We start from the raw sequence: 15,000 nt of genomic DNA, 5'->3' as shown, positions 1-15,000 counted from the left end.
TGGAACATGAAACAACTCATGTCTTTATTAGTAACATCATAAAATAGTTATATAAATATGCTGTTAGAAAACAGTATGCTGATTTTTATCAGACTTTTAATGTTTTGATTTGTGGCTGTTACCAATTTTTCATATGTGGAAATATACCTACCTCTTCTGTTGGAAAGAACATTTAAAATTAAATAAATTTTAATTAAAAAATCAAGGAGTCCTCTAATGAAGATTTTAATATTAACTTTATTAACTTTAGAATACACTAGTGTTTTTTTTTCTTTATTACAAATGGCATACACCGTACTCTTCTGTGAAACTATTCTCTTTCAATATGTTTAATTTTGGAGTGATACTTTCCTTTGTGACAGAGTTGCAAGGTCTTATTTATTAAATAGATGAAGTATAAACCCATTTTGGTGCAATATTCTTGACTCCTTGGTGCTAAAGATCATTAAATTCAGTGCTTGATTGTTATAACAGTAAGAGTAGTCAGAACCAGGAAGTTAAATTTGCTATTTACAAATGAAGTATTTCATGTAATATATGTGAACAACTGTACAGTGTCTTATTACAGAGGTTAAAATGTTAGGGGTGTGGCACAGGCATCATTATGGGAAGAGAAAATACGACCAATAAAAAAGCATGAATATTTCTATATATCTCAAGATGTCAAAACTGCATGTGCAGGATGTATGCTGTTTCTGCAGACCAATATTTCAGAATATTTGTAAACTATAAAATATTTATTGTACATTAAAGTTACACACTTTTCCCCCAAAGGCATGCAGTCATGAGAATTACAGAAAATTTGCAACACACAATAGTTTGGCCTAAAAGGATTCAACACCTATGTGTTTGCTGCTCAGTGTGTAATGACTAGAGATTTGTAAATCTTTGTGAACATTCTGTACTGGTTCCCCAAAGCTATTCATTCCCTACTACCTGATTTCAGCAAAATAAATATACTACTACTGTGGGGAAAATGATATTTTTGTCCATCAGTTTATTATAATGTAAATTATCTACCAGATGCATATTTATTCGATTCAGTATTACTCTAATTCTACTGCACATTTCTAACGCAGAAAATAAATGAAGCTAAAACGTGGGTGTTTGTAATTTCTGATAAAATTCATTTTTTATGGTAGCATAGTTTTTGGTTTTTTAAAATATATAATCTTCATTATATTTTTTTTCATTACCATTTAGTTCCCTTATACCCGCCCCCCCAGCAATCACCACACTGTTGTCCATGCCCATGAGACCTTTTTCCTTTTGGCTTGATCCCTCCACTCCCTAACTTCCACCCCCCCAACTACTGTCATCTATTCTCCATCTATGAGGTATATGCCTCTGTTTTGCTTGTTAGTTCAGTTTGTTTGTTAGAGTCCACATATGAGTGAAAGCATATGGTATTTGTCTTTCTCTGACTGGCTTATTTCGCTTAGCATAATGTTCTCCAGGTCCATCAATGCTATTGCAAAGGGTAAAATTGTTTTCTTTTTTATGGCTGAGTAGAGTGCCATTTTGTAAATGCCCCATAGTTGTTTTATCCATTCGTCTATTGATGGACACTTGGGCTGCTTCCATATCTTAACGATTGCAAATAACATGACAATGAACATGGTGCTTATGTTCTTTTGAATTAGTGTTTCGGGTTCTTTTGGATATATTCCCAGAAGTGGGATTGCTGGATCAAAAGGCAGTTCCATTTTCAGCTTTTTGAGGAAATTCCACACTGCTTTCCACAGTGGCTGCACCAGTCTGCATTCCCACCAACAGTGCAAAAGGGTCCTCTTTTCTTCACATCCTCAACAGAACTTGTTGTTTTTTGATTTATTGATGATAGCCACTCTGACAGGTGTGAGATGGTATCTCATTGCGGTTTTAATTTGCACCTCTGATGGCTAGAGATGTTGAGCAACTTTTCCTATGTCTATTTGCCATCTGTATATCCTTTTTGGAGAAGTGTCTATTCAGGTCCTTTGCCCCTTAATTGGGTTGTTTGTTTTTTTGGTGTTGAGTTTTGTAAGTACTTTATAAATTTTGGATGTTAACCACTTTTCAGATGTATCAGCAAATAATTTTTCCCATTAGCATAGTTTTAACTTAAAAATTTGTTGCCTTTGGAAGAGCTTTTTGGATCCAGACACAAAACATACTTTCTTCTAAATTGTTTGTACATTTGTCATTTTAAATGTAGGCGTTAACGCTTTTTAAATCTGTGCTTTTTTTTTTCTGTGCCAAAAATAAAGTGAGGGATCTATTGTGTTCTTATGTTTAAGTCATTCAGTTCTGACTATATCTTAAGGGTCTTTATCATAGATAATTTTAGGATGTGATAACTGTGACTTTTTCTAGTAGGTTTCAGAATATCTCTGTCACTCTAAGTTGCATGCCTCATTCCTAAAAATTAGTGGAGGATTGCATCTGCTTTTTAGTAAAACTTTGTCACTAACTACAGAAATGCTTTCTTACATACAAAGCAGGGGTTTGATTAAATATTTGCAATGAGTAGAAATACCTGAGGCATGTAACAGTGCATTTTCCAGTAGTGTGGATGACTGTAGCTCTTTATTTTGCTCTTTTCTGTGTTACTTTTTACTCTGTTTTGCTGATGACCACTGGCTGATGACTCATTTTAGTGTTAGCATAATTAATTTAGTCATTCTCTTTTTCTCCCTTTCCATACACTAAGCTTTCAAAAATATTTTCATATGAATTATTCAAATTTTAGAATCTTGTCATGTTTTGTAGTTTATTTGGAATATTTTAATTTACATGTTTGTTTTATATCTACAACTTAGTTACCTTATAAATAAGAAAGAATCTAGAAGTGGAAGTGGTTTTTGCTGTCTTATCCATTTGATAATATAATTTAGGCGTTAAGTATTGACTGTTGTCGCTTAACTTCTGAATCTCTCCTTCGTTAAAATGTGACATCAAGCTGAGCTGTTCATACTCTCTCAGCTCTTTCCTCCTCATAGCCTTCATGCGAGCCAGCTGATTCTTGGCTGTCCTTATTGAGATGCAGATGTATGGAATGTAAAGTGGGTTCTCAGTACAGACACGGGGCACTTAGATTTAGGATCCTCCTGGATGGTAAATAAGTCTGCAGAGTGGAGAAGCACCATGATGCTGAGCTACATACACAGGAGCCCGGCATCTGAGCAGTAACAATAAAACCAGTGTAATGAAATTGGTCACACGCCACTCTGCACGCAAGCAGTTTTGACAAAGTACCCTTGGAGAATAAGTCCTTAATAGTGTATTTTGTAATTCATGTTTAACCTTAGGTATTTTAGGTAGATAACATCTGAACCAGAAGTATAGTTGTAAAAAGGAAGAGAAGTAAAAACATTCCTTGTTTCAAAACTTATACAAGTCATGAAAGTATTAGAAATTGGTTTTCCTAATATAAAGTATGGAGGGAAGGCACAGCTGTGAACTAAAAGGCTCAGCTTTTAACTTAATTATTATTTTTTTAAGGTAAGACGGAACATAACTCTACATTCCTGAAGGGGATTCAGAGATCTAAACTAAAAATTATAATTGACCTGTAGAACCACAACCAGATAAAGACAGATTCTAGAATATATCACTAAAAGCATTGTGACTTATGAAGAGGGCGGTCAAAGCTATCATTAGATGATTGGTTAGTAGGAATCTGTGGTAGGCAAGGGATAATCTGAACTACCCCTTTTAGACCTACAGGTCTATGTGTTGCTATGTTCTTTGAGATATTAAACTTTTTTTTTACTGGTTTTAAGAAAAGCCCAGATCTTAGATCTTCTTTGTCTTTTTCATTTTACTATATTAAGTCATGTTTACATCCTCACATGTGAAAACATTTTCCTTCATACCATCATTGCTTGTGATCCATCTGGTCTTAAATAGAAATTTAACTAGAATTTTATTTTTCTCATTCTTATAGGTGAGGTTTTCCCAGGGAATGTGTCCTTAAAGTATCTCCTTTGAGAATAAATGCATGCTAAAACACATCACTTGATATCTATCTACCTAATTATCATAATCTCATGTAGCTGTCAGAAGGTCACATTGTAATTGAACATATATACAGAGAATATCCAAATTAAAAGCCATTCTAAAACTAAAAATCTGGAAAGGTTTAAGTCGTAGAGCCATTTTTAAAAAGATGAACTGGAGAACATTATGCTAAGAGAAATAAACTGGGGGGTGAAAGACAAATACCATAGATTTCACCTATAAGTGGAACCTAATCAAAACAAACAAGCAAGGAAAATATAACCAGCTACATTGAAAGAAAAAAGAAACCCAACAGTAACAAGAGGGAAGGTGGGAGGCGGGTGACAGAGAAAAGAAGGGGAAGGGTCAAATCAAGGAATATGTATAAAGCACCCATGGACAAAGCCAAAGTGGGAAAGGGTTGAGGGTGGGAGGTGGGGGTGGGTGGAGCAGGGGAAAATGGTGTCAGGAAAAGGGAGACAAATGTATTTGGACAATAAAAAAAAAATGAGGTCTTGAAATTACTGGGTATTTCTCAATCTAAATACAAGACTGAATTAAAAGACTATTTTGTCAGGCCGTATGCATAGCGTGTATCCTCTGACAGTCCCCAGGTATCCCTGGATCCTTTTTTTTTGCAATATTAGAGAGGCCAGTTAGGTTGCTCTTTTTCTCACTTTTAAATTTTTTCTTTGAATTTGGCATGGGGAAAAAGGAAAACATCCATTTGAAATCTCATCTTTGTCATCCCTGATGCATTGTATTTAAAATGAGTTTCTCTTCCCTGTGAGGAAGCTACGTGAAGAACCAGTCTTTCAAGAATAGTGATTACCTAGCTATTTGGTAATGAGAGGGTGGGTAGCTTATGAGTCTTACATGGTAGGTAGCATTATGTTAGTGACAGTCACACCTCACCTTTGAATGTGGTTTGCGTTCTAATATAAATCTGGAATCATACAAAATTTACATTTTTTAATTGTATTATATTATTTTTTAAATTATATTTTATTGTTTATGGCATTACTGTTGTCCCAGATTTTTTCCCCTTTGGGTCCCCTGCAACCAGCCTTGCCCTCCCGCTCCCTCAGGCAATCCCCACACCGACATCCATGTCCATGGGTCATGCATGTATATTCTTTGGCTACTATATTTCTTATGCTGCACTTTACATCCCCATGGCTATTCTGCAGCTACCAATTTGTACTTCTTAATCCCTTTGCCTTTTTCACCCAGTCTCCTGACCTTCCTCCCATCTGGCAATCGTCAGAAAGTTCTATCTATGAGTCTGTCTATCTGTGCTCTGCTTGTTCATTTAGTTTTTTTTTTAGATTCAATTGTTAATAGATATGTATTTATTGCCCTTGTTCATATTTCTCTTCCTCATCCTCCTTCTAGAAGATTCTTTAACATTTCCTATAATATTGGTTTGGTGATGATGAACTCCTTTAGCTTTTTCTTGTCTGGGAAGTTCTTTATCTGCCCTTTGATTGTAAATGATAGCTTTGCTGGGTAGAATAATCTTGGTTATAGGTCCTTGCTTTTCACTACTTTGAATATTTCTTGCCATTCCCTTCTAGCCTGCAAAGTTTCTTTTGAGAAATCAGCTTAAAGTCTTATGGGGGCTCCCTTGTAGGTAACTAACTGCTTTTCTCTTGCTGCGTTTAAGGTTCTCTCTTTGTCTTTAATCTTTGGAATTTTAATTATGATTTGCCTTGGAGTGGACCTCTTTAGGTCCATCTTGTTTGGGACTCTGTGTTTCCTGGACTTGTGTGTCCATTACCTTCACCAAGTTAGGGATGTTTTCTGTCATTAGTTTTTCAAATACGTTTCTTGCTCTTTCTCTTCTCTTCCGGCATCCCTATGAGGTGAATGTTGTTGGTACACCTGAAGTTGTCCCAGAGGCTCCTTTGCTATCCTCATTTAAAAAATTTTTTTTTTCTTCTTGCTGTTTTGAATGGTTGGTTTTTGCTTCCTTATATTCTAAATTGCTGATTTGATTCTGAACTTTTTCCACTCTACTGTTGATTCCCTGTAAACTTTCTTTCAATTAGTGTATCCATTTCTGACTGGATCTTTTTATGCTGTTGAGGTCCTCACTAAGTTCTTTGAGTATCCTTATAATCAGTGTTTCGAACTCTGCATCTGATAGATTGTTTTTCTCCATTTTGTTTAGTTCTTTTTCTGGTGTTTTATTCTGTTCTTTCATTTGGGCCATATTTCCTTGTTTCCTCATTTTGGCAGCCTCCTGTATTTATTTCTATGTACTAGGTAGAGCTACTACATCATCTAGGCTTGATAGAGTGGCTTAATGTAGTAGGTGTCTTGTAGGGTCCAGTGACACAGCCTCCCCTATTACCCAAGCTGGGTATTCGAGGTATACCCACTGTGTGAGCTGTGGACACCCTCACATAGTTATAGTTGAGCCTTGATTGCTGTTGGCATGTCCAAGGTCAGCCACCACCTGTGTTCTGTCTGAGGTCACACAGCACTAGCTACAAAGTGATCTGTAGATGGCTACTACTTGTGATGGCCTTGCAGGTGCCCCTGAGAGGCCAAGCTGTGAATCAAGACTGGCTGCTGCTAGTGCCAGGCCTGGGCAACTTAATGAGAGTATGGGGCTCACTGAAGCCAGATGCTACTTGTTTGAGAGAATTTAGGAAAATCTGCAGCATAAGCCAAGACAAGACATTCATATGGAAAAGCCACGGGAAACAGCTTGGGTGACCCTGAGGGTTGGGTGGGGCAGGGCCTCAGGGAATCACCAGGGTGGGCTGAACAGTATAAGCCAGGTTGATGGAGTCTCAGATATGGTGCCTGCCTGCTGGCTCTGTGGCTCTTGAGTGGGGAAGGCTCAGAAAGGAACACTGGCCTCTGCCAGCACTTCTGTCTGGAAGAAAGCTGCCTGCCCCACCCCAGTTCTCGCCTGGATGCCAGACAATTCAGTTCCTCCTGTATGTCTCTGATATCTTTCAATCTGCTGCCCCAGTGGTGGAGCTCAGAGGGAGCAAATCCAAGAGTGTCTGTGTGTGCTCTCTAAGAGGAACTGCCCGAGACTCTAGCAGTTTGTCTTCCACAGCCTCAATCCCCACTAATTTTTATAGCCAGACGTTATGGAGACTTATCTTCCAGACACTGGAACCCTGGGCTGGGGGGGCTTGGTGTGGAGCTGGGACTCCTCGCTCCTGCAATATCCTCCCTAATTTTCGTCTGCCCCACATGAGTGTATGACCAGCCCATTCTGTGTCTCCGCCCCTCCTACCAGTCTCAATGTGGTTTCTTCTTTAATTCTGTATTTGTAATATATCTGTTCAGCTCAATTTTTGATGGTTCTGAATGATGGTCATTCTTAGTTTAGTTGTAATTTTGATGTGGTTGTGCAAGGAGGCAAGCCATGTTTACCTATGTTGCCATCTTGACTAGAAGCCTCACAACGTTTACATTTAATAAGCATGTTAATGTTTATAAGCTGTACATATATAGTTGGATTTCAAATATTTTTTGAGTTCAGTTATAGTGAAAATTTAATAAAGATGTTATATGGTCACAAGAGAACAAATAACTGCTCGACAAAGCTGCATTTATTCAACAACATATAAGTGTTCTCATTATGCTCAAATTATTACTGTCATTATTACATACTTCTAATAGTGGTGTCTGGTCTTCTTTTTAGAAAGAAAAGGAGAATGAAAGTTTGTGAGGCAAAAGAGCGGCCAGATGAATTTGGGGAACAAATTTCTAACTTTTCATTAGAGTTGAGATTTGGAGTTCACATCCTAAAGTCTACCGTACATATTAACCACTTCAGAAAACCATCTAGGTTAGTGTGCTAGATAACTATTGGCTCTACAAATCCATTCCTATCCCCTTGATACATTCTCTCTCCTTCCTTTCCTGGTATAACAGCATCTAGAGGACTAAAAATTTCATTTCTTGGATTCCTTCACAAATTTAGGTTCAGTCGGTGTGAGGCACTTAGGAAGTTACTGGAAGGCAGAAGGGAAGTAGATGCCATTCTTTTACAGTAATGTAATTATATAAATGGGATTCTTACAAGATGTGTGTTGGCCACGGCTGAATTACATGTTCCACTGTCTTGGTGCCAATTCTGTGAATGCAGGCAGTGGTAATGGTGATAGCAATCATGGCCGTCGTGGTCATATGAATTTGAAGTCAAAGACGAGGGGTGGCTTTTGACTTTCATTTCTCTGAGTTACCATAATCTTATAAGCATCTAATTCTTTGCATCAAAGCTCTTTCTACTTGAAACACCTTGAGTGCCATCTATTTTGTGCAGTGAACCTAGCGTAATTAAGTATTCAGCACCAAAATTTGATGAGAAAATAGACTTCCAAAGATAATAATATAGAATTGGCTCTCTGACATAGTTGAGTGATAATTTCATGACCAGTGGGAAATAGGAAACTTTTCAATGAAGCAAATAGTTGAATTTTCACCTACCCTTACCTAGAATGAGATACAGTAGTCCCCTCTTACTCGTGGGAGACATGGTCCAAGATCCCCAGTAAATGCCTGAAACTGAGGATAGAACTGAACCTTATATATTACTGTGTTTTTTCTATACAGACAGACCTATGATAAAGTTTAATTTATAAATTAGGCACAATAAGATATTAACAATAATAAAATAGAACAATTATAACAATGTACTGTAGTAAAATTTAAGTTGTGTGAATGTTTCTCCTCCGGCCCCCAGTAATTTTTATATTTTGCAGTCCAATCTTATTCCTGAATCTCTGTAAACATTCCTTACTATCAATCTGGCAGTAAATGGCTTGGTATCACTTGTTTCAAGGGATTCCTTGCTGAAATTTTCTCTAGGCTCAATGCATTCTTGCTCATCATTTTGTCATCAATACACATTTTCTGTTCATGCTTTTTCCATCTTAACTAAACACCATGTACTATATGGCTGTAACTTTTGCAGTTTGAGGTGCAACAGTAAAATTAGCACAGATTTCTTTTTCCTTCACAATTTCACCAATAGAAGATTCATTCTTACTGTAAATTTTTGCAACCTCAGCATGATTTTTTTTAAGTCAAGAACTTTCACCCTTTTACTTAACGGAAGCACTATATGGCTTCTCTGTATCATATTTGAATTGCCAACATCACTACTCTTGCACTTTGGGGTCATTATTTAAAAACAAAACAAAACAGCACCAACAGTTTATTATCTTACAGTTTTGTATGTCCAAAGTCTAAAATGGGTGGGACCCTAGGGCTGCATTTTTTTCTGGAAACTCTAGGGGTTGAATCTGTTTTCCTGTCTTTTTCAGAAGCCAGAGGCCGCCTTCGTTATTAAGTAAAATAAAGGTCACTTGAACACAAGCACTGAGATATGGCGGCAGTCCATCTGATAACGGGGAAGTGCTACTAAGAGATTAAAGGGCAGGGAGTGTACAGTGTGGAGACACTGGACAAAGGGATGATTCGTGTCCAGGGAGGGAAGGAGTGAGACAGTGAAAGATTTTATCATTCTACTCATAATGGTGAACAATTTAAAATTTATGAACTGTTTATTTCTGATATTTTTATTTAATATTTTTGGATCATGGTTGACAGTGGGTAACAAGCCACTGAAAGGGAAAGCGTGTATAAGGGGACCACTATAGCTATTGAAACTAAAGCCTGTGGCAGAAAAAGTAGCCGCTGCATTGTAATGCCTTGGAAATGAAGGAATGTAAAGACGTGAGTGAGATAGCCGCTACTGATTGCCCTGCAGAGCTTACAGAAACAAAGTTAGCTCATGCTTGAAATCCTTGGCTACCCTCAGAGGCCCTTTTATACCTCGTAGCTACAGATCTGAAATGTTTTAAAACAAGATCCAAAGTTTGATCCAAAGTGGGCTGGAAACTTACAATGAAGTTCACAGCCTCAATAAGTTCCTAAGTGAAAGCTGTGGCATTCATTGGGAAAGGATGGGACCCAACGAATTGAAATGGGGACATTTGGTCAGGCTTGGATGAATCTGAGAACCTGCCTCTCTAAATACCATTGAATATCCCTGGTCAGGAAAAGCAGCCCTCCTCCCTTGTCAGATGACATTAGTTCTTTGCTGCTTGAGGTCCTGTAAATGACTTCAATCAAGAAAACTACCTTCCAAAGTAATGTTGACCTTCCTTATGCCTGCTTTCTACCTTTACAATGTCATCAGATCTGCAAGGAGGATTAGAGCAACCACAGCATGCCCAGGAGGGACAAGACAAAATCTACCCTGGGAGGAGATAACTTAGATTTATAGAATTTGGCTAATTTTCACCTATAGAAATGTGTAGGAATAGAGCCTAACAGTGTTCAACAAAGCAGAAAGAAACCTATCTTTATATTGGACTAAAATTAATATTGGTGCACTTACAGAAATTCTTAATTTGAGAACATATCTCAACAGTGAGGAGAAGATTTAATGATTTGTCAGTTGCTTAAGTAAAACCTGAAATCATTGATAACCTACCTATATTAAATTGAGATATATGACAGAAATTCATTGCAATAATGTGGAAGGGGGAATCCAAAGGCTTAGGAAATTAGCAATGTTGGAGATGATTAATCATGTGCAACTCACTTGCCCACCCCACCCTCCCCCTACATTTGAGAAATATATTGGTAATTTTTCCTCGAAAAACTCTGTAGGGGATATTTTCTGTAGACTGGAGAGTCCTGACTGTTTTTTCTCTACTCTTTTAGGTTTTAACTGAGACCTGTACATTAAACTGACAAAAGACAGGTTAACAGGAAAAAAGATTAAACCCTTATCGGCGATAATATTTAAACTTTAACATCTATGGGGGCTTCATGGAAAATAACATGAAAAACCCAAAGAAGTGGTTAGACTCAGGGGCTTATACACCATTTTAACAAAAGGCAATAAATTATGGAGGAGTAAGCAGACAAAGGGAAACATCCGGACTTCTAAGGCTGATAAACCGTGAAGCCTATGGGAGAAACTAGTGTTAGATAAGGGCTTTTTCACAAGGTTTGTTCACACAGACTCATTTCAGTGCCCTCTCCATTTCCAGTGATTCCCCTTTTCTTGAAACAGGAGAGGGGAAGAGCTTCACAATGGAAACTTAGGCCCTGCTCTTAGGCAGGTAGAGGGAGGGCAGAGGGCTCTTCCCGTGTCTCCTTTTTCTCAATTGCTTTCAACTAAAAATAATTGCTATGTCAAAGTGGCATATTTCCGGGTGCCCTATTCTGATGCCCTTCATAATGGTGACGGAGGAAGGGTGCTGTCTCTGAAATGGGTTCCCTGACTTCAGTAGGAGCAATGGCATGACAGCTTGCCAGAGGCCAAATGGCAGTGCTTAAATGCCAGAGACAAAGTGGGCGTGGTTGCTGTAATGAGTCAGAGTGCTTATTAGAACAGTTCAGTCCACAAGGATTCTTGGTGGTGCCTAGTTTATTATGATGTCTCTAGGACTGAAATAGATGTGCTACCTATTAAAGTCCTACTTGATCTGTATATCTGACTCTAAAGTAAATGAGCACAGGCCTGGTTTGAATCACCCAGTAGGGAGACACCATCCCTCACCAATTTCTATACCTGAATCAGTTTATAGACCAGAGCTTCTTAAATAAGGGACTGTTGGGTTCCTTTGAGGAAATTCCCTGTGGTGATGTCATAAGGATATACTATGAATTCTCTTCCTGTTTTTACCAAAAGGGAAGGGAAATAAGCAAACCTCAGGAGGGGTTAGTGGGCCGCTGATCGGATGCTGACCATTAGGCACCCAAATTTCTCTTGCGGTCACCTTCAGAATGGGTGCTTATGAAGGCCAGATGGTAAATGCAGTTTTGGCCTGAGTCCATCACACAGCAGGCCCAAAAACCCTTTCTGATTTTTGAATGAAGAGTTGAATTAGACATACTCAGCCTCCACATGGATTCCTTATCTCCTGAAATGAGGGCTAGTGCAGTGTGAAGGTCCAAGTCAAAGCTCCTAAAATATCCCCTCCTTCTTCAAATAGTGAACCAGAAGGAATGTCTCATTTTTGGGTGAATGTCAGAGGCTCATGCCAGCATGAATGGCATGAAAGATTCAGGGGTGATGATTTTTCATCGTATACCCATTTAACTACTGTTTGACCTGAGCAGAAATTGGAGAGTCTTGGAAGATGACAGTGGATTATCATTTACTTAATCATGTAACTCCAAGTTTAAGAGCTCTTCCAAATGTTGTCAGTTAACTAAAGCAAGTCAACATAATTTTGGTGTCTGATACTCAGCTATCAACCTTTAAACGTTTTTCCTCCTTTACAATAAAGAGATTGCGGAAGTACCTGTATGCCTTCATCATCTTACTTCGGAACAGTGCCAATTATCCAGCATTCTGTAATAATCTAGGAACCTTACTTGTCTCCTCATGCCATAAAACATTGGTTTGGTCCACAATACTGAGTGGATGTGGTGAGTAGAGGTCGTGACAAGGACCATAGATCCCTTGGTAAGGAATAATGTGTGCCAAGAGTGGGAGGGGATAAAATGGTTTAAGTTTCAGAGCTGTGACATGAATAAAGTTTTTGGCAGCCCCAGTGGTCTGTAGCAGGTTGAGATTTTTTTTCTCTTTTTTGAAAGACAATTGCTACACTTCGTCACCTATCACTGTTAAAAAGGTGAATGGTAAGTCTCATTGAACTTTTGAAATAACGTATACATTTGAGAGTGTTTCCCTGACCGACGTATCAAGTAAACCCGTAAGGCTGCCATGTCTGAATGGGGCCAGAGTAAGAGAAGGCTTTGTTACTACTGTGGGCTGCTGTGCAAATTACTCTGTTACTTGAGCCTTAAGATCCAACAGATCAAAGGGCGCTTGAAGTGTCTGGCAGAAAGCAATTCTGTAGGGTCCTCTGGCAAGCCTTGATTTAGAATGACAGAGCAGTCCTCTAGGATTTTAGAGAAAATCCACGGCCTATTCTCCAAATAACTATTCTTTTAAGATTCTGGATTGCTCTGGACCATGGTAGAAATTTGTGTTCTGACCATGGAGTATCCCATGATTGGCAGCTGAGCTGCATGTCATGGGCTGGGTGTTATCTGATCTTCCATGTCATAAACTAGGGTGTACCTAGCAGCACTCTTTCATCAAGTGGGAGATTATGAAGGCACAGGCCAGAGGCGCAAGCAGTGCCTCAGATTACCATTTCCTTGCTCCTGCTGTATTGCCGCTTCTCCCTCAACCCACATGGTTGACCTCCTGAAAGTTCCTATGAATTGTTGACTGGTTATGTCTGTGCAGCTCTGGTCAATTTTGCCATGTTTCATGTCCTAGGATATGGACCCATTTGGGCACTGCATCACCTTGGCTTCCCTGCCAGCTGACTTCCAGTTGGATTTAATCAATAGCAGGTCAGCAGGTGAATGGATGCAGTGGGTGGGACATCTCTTCCATGCTCTCTCCCTACTTTGGTGATTCATCTCTGAACCTGGCTGCCTCCCTCCATAACCACAGCCCCAGCTGGGAAGCCTCTTATCCATAGTTTTAATTCTTATTGAGCTCCAGGAACACTGTTTTCTTCTCTTGTATCTTCCCTTCTAGGGATAATAATAGCATCACACTCTCTTACTGCTCTCTGGATTCCTCACCATCCTCTGTTCCTTTGTAAGCAATCTCTTTATTAAAGGCTCTTCATTCAAACAATCTGGGATACATTTTTAATTTATGCTGGAACTCTGATTGAGAAACTGAGAGAAAATAATTGAGCCTGGTTTACAAACTATTTCACATAATATGCAAACACAAGCTAGAAATGGACTGTGGCAGCATCATAGCTTCCCTTAGCAGTAGCCCTGAAAGCTCCATGGGAGGAAAACCCTCCTACTTTGGGCAGTAGTTCCAGTTGCCCACTTTTCTTGGGACTTGATAATTGGCCAGTTCAAGGACTTGGAAGGAGTAAAATTGAGAGCTGGTGACAAGAGGTTCTGGGAATCTCTGGATGTGACATTATTTGTGTTCCATGTAAATGCTTTACAAAGACACCCACTGTGGAAGAGGCTCTAAATAAACAGAGGGACAAGGTGACCCATTTTATGGATGTTAATTAGCCTCTTTCCCTAGCCACTCCATGTTTACTCAATGGGTTCATAAACAAAATGAGTAAGATGGAATGTAGTGGGCTGAATGGTGGCCACAAAGATATAAGAGCTTATTCTCTCTCACACCAGTGTTGCTCTCTCTCCTTTTCCCTTCCTTTCTCTCTCTGGGCGAGGATTAAAAAAAGTTAACCATACTATTTATAGTTTTATAACTGGTTGCAGGAACAAGATCTGATATAGCTTTGCATATATTTCTTGCTTTATGTTTATATTTGTGTAACAGCAAAAAATTTCCCCCTCTCTTCCCATTCCTACTTGATATAAAGCATATTAATGGTGGTGAAATTTATAATTTATTCTTTAATTTAAAGGCTATCAAGGTGCAGTTATAACTGAACTAGAAGATAAATGAACAATATCACTAGAGGCAGTGAACAGACTTTGGATCTTCTCATTTAGGGGCGAGTGAGCATGTCCCTCACTTACATGAGGGACAAGTTGCATTATGCAATATTCAGAGCATGCTGTTTTTGCTCTGGTTTTTGTTTGGAAGTTAAACATAGGCAGAAGATTATGGATGCTGGGTGGGTACACAGCAGATTGTGCCTGATGTTACCTGTTGGCATGTGGTATCCATTCCCACCCCTTTTTTATCCCTTCTCCCATATCAGGTATTGCATGGCTTAGAGGGCTAAAAGCCACATTTCTATATCTCCTTGAGGCTAGAGTCCTGTATCTGGTTTACACTGTGCCAATGAAATATAGTGGAGTGACTGAGTTTTTTGGAGAAGAAGGCAGCCAAAACAGCTCTGATGGACTTAACATTGATAGCCACTGGGTCCCATGTTCTATCACTTATCATCAGCTTCATTAGTGTGGAGCTGCTGCGATGGCACTGATGGTGGTAGCAATGGCTGCAGCGGTTTCTGACCCCTGAATCCCAGCCACAGTCGTGGTTTCTTGGATGAC

Source organism: Pteronotus mesoamericanus, unplaced genomic scaffold (genome assembly GCF_021234165.1).
Source record: "Pteronotus mesoamericanus isolate MK-2021 breed Mesoamerican mustached bat unplaced genomic scaffold, CSHL_Meso_final contig_20, whole genome shotgun sequence".
Taxonomy (NCBI): Eukaryota; Metazoa; Chordata; class Mammalia; order Chiroptera; family Mormoopidae; genus Pteronotus; species Pteronotus mesoamericanus.
Note: the sequence above shows the minus strand (reverse complement) of the source record.